The sequence below is a fragment of the Echinops telfairi genome, unplaced genomic scaffold (genome assembly GCF_000313985.2).
Source record: "Echinops telfairi isolate 266 unplaced genomic scaffold, ASM31398v2 ScPeMD7_7469;HRSCAF=8507_0, whole genome shotgun sequence".
Taxonomy (NCBI): domain Eukaryota; kingdom Metazoa; phylum Chordata; class Mammalia; order Afrosoricida; family Tenrecidae; genus Echinops; species Echinops telfairi.
The window spans coordinates 86,782,950-86,785,071 of record NW_022111372.1 but is presented as its reverse complement, the minus strand read 5'-3'; the positions used below and the strand labels follow the sequence as shown (position 1 = coordinate 86,785,071).

At 41.0% G+C, this 2,122-nt stretch overlaps 1 protein-coding gene across 6 annotated transcripts in view; it reads left to right on the top strand.

Moving 5' to 3' along the window:
* Positions 1–2,122, top strand: part of STK32A (serine/threonine kinase 32A) — a 200,057-nt gene that overhangs the window by 123,715 nt on the left and 74,220 nt on the right. The gene's annotated exons all lie outside the window — the stretch shown is intronic.

Below are 2,122 nucleotides of genomic sequence, written 5' to 3'. Positions count from 1 at the left end.
TTGCCTGTATTTATACCTCTATAAATGTCCTTTGCCTCCTAGTTCTTTCCTCTATTTCCTTTTACTTTCTTCATCAATAAACTTTTAAGAGTTACATGTTTTAAAATCAGATGGGTATTTTTTCATTTTGACAGTGTCTGGATAATATTTCTGAATATGACTACACATCAAAATATCCTGCAGGCTCTGTCTCGGGGAAGAGGCCTGGGCTTATGCAGAGTCTGGTGCCTCATAACTGAGCTGGGTCAGTGTCCACACTTAATGCCCCCTCGGGGGTTCTGAAGCATATCTAGGTTTGGTGGACATGCTTAAATGGAAATAAGTGAAGCTAAGTTAAGTGGAGTTCCGGGAAGAAGAAACAGTTACGCATCCAGCTACTAACCAAAATATTATCAGCACAACTCCATTATGAGACACCTTGGAAGAAATTCTTGTCCATGCACTTCTAAAAATTAGTCATTGAAAACCCAATAGGTGGTTCTATTCTGATACTCATGGTTCTGACATGGGGTCACAATGAGTCAGCTTGAGACAGGGAAATACAGGGTCCCCGAAGAAAACTCCCGAAAAAAGCCTTTTTTTTTGTAAGTGAGGGAAAGAAAGCTAAAAGGAAGGAACCCTCATGTAATGGGAGAACTCTGGGGGCTTGTTCTAAGCGGGACCACTTACTCTAACAGTGCAGCACTCCAGCCAGATAGCTTCACGTTCTTGCATGCCACCACACTCACCTCGGAGGATGCTAGAAAAAGGGATAAACTTTCCCTTGACAGTCGTCCTTCAGAAAGAACCAGGGTGACCAAGTCATCCGGACTGGCAATGTGACCTCCACTGGAGCATGCAGGCCAGCATCCCGCAGACATCCTGCCCTCTGATGCCAGGAGCCTCGGCAGGAAGGCATCTTGAAAAATAACCGTGTGTCCTCCCCACTCCAGGAATCACTTAGCACATGAAAATGAATTCATGTTATAAGGTCCTTCCCTTTAGGGATATGAGAGCTAATATTTATTAAGACCCTCTTCATCTCTACTCATAATACTTACTAGCTTCTTCCTTTAGTTATTTTAGATTTAGTTTCCCCAGTTTCTTTCCCAATTGTATTTACTGCTAAAAAGTTACAAAAGGTGAAGATGGCAATTAAAGCACAAAAATATTTAGATGGTATATTATCAGATGCATCAAAATATTAAGAGCGTTTCGTAAAAGTCTGCCTCTGAGGCATCTTAAAATTTTGTTTTTGTTTTTACAATCCAGGAGTCCTTACTAAGCATGAATCATGCATGAAACGACACAAGTTCTAGACACAGTGAAATAAAGGTAGAGTCATCCTTCCAACTCTCACACACCTGGGAAAGCAAGAACTAACCACAGGGCGAAATCGGATTTGACATTGAGAGAACCCAATACAAGAAGCTTTGGAATAAATTACTTAATTGAATATAACCATTCATTCATAGAATTATGATGGAACACCGATGATGAAAGCAATTGCTTCTAGATTTTTACATGAATATTTCCTAACAAATATTGCCCTTGACCATATCTTATCCATCAGAAGACTATTTCCTAGAGTTTGTTGATATGTCTGGAGGATTCTGTGACCAAATTTGAGGAATGTGACTGTGTGTCTCCTTGGGGAGTCATCTTATATTGTTGCACAGTAAATGCTACAGTCAAGAACTCTTGTTAAAACTGTGCAATAATGCTGGGTTAGAGGATACACAAAAGGCCCTCAAGATTTGGTAACCTGGAAAAGCAGTGAGAGTGTGAACATGGCCTGCATCTGGACAAGGGGCTTCTATATCAATATTCTCAGCGGAGAAAAGCCAAGGCCTTGGTGGCTTACCCACTGCAGAGAGTCATTAGAAAAACAACACAAAACACAATCCCAGAAGCATCGAGGAACTATATGGATCTCACTCTGGGGTTTGACGCGGCATACATCACTATCGTTCCCATTACAGGCCAGTCTACTATGTGACTAAAAATTGAGTCCTGGTGATGTGTTCGATTTTAGGCTTCAAGGGTTACCAAAGGCCCCATATTCTTGTGGGTTCCACCAGTCTCTATCCAATCAGTGTGCCTATTCACTCTCTTTTTCTAAATTAAAAGATCATTTATTGGG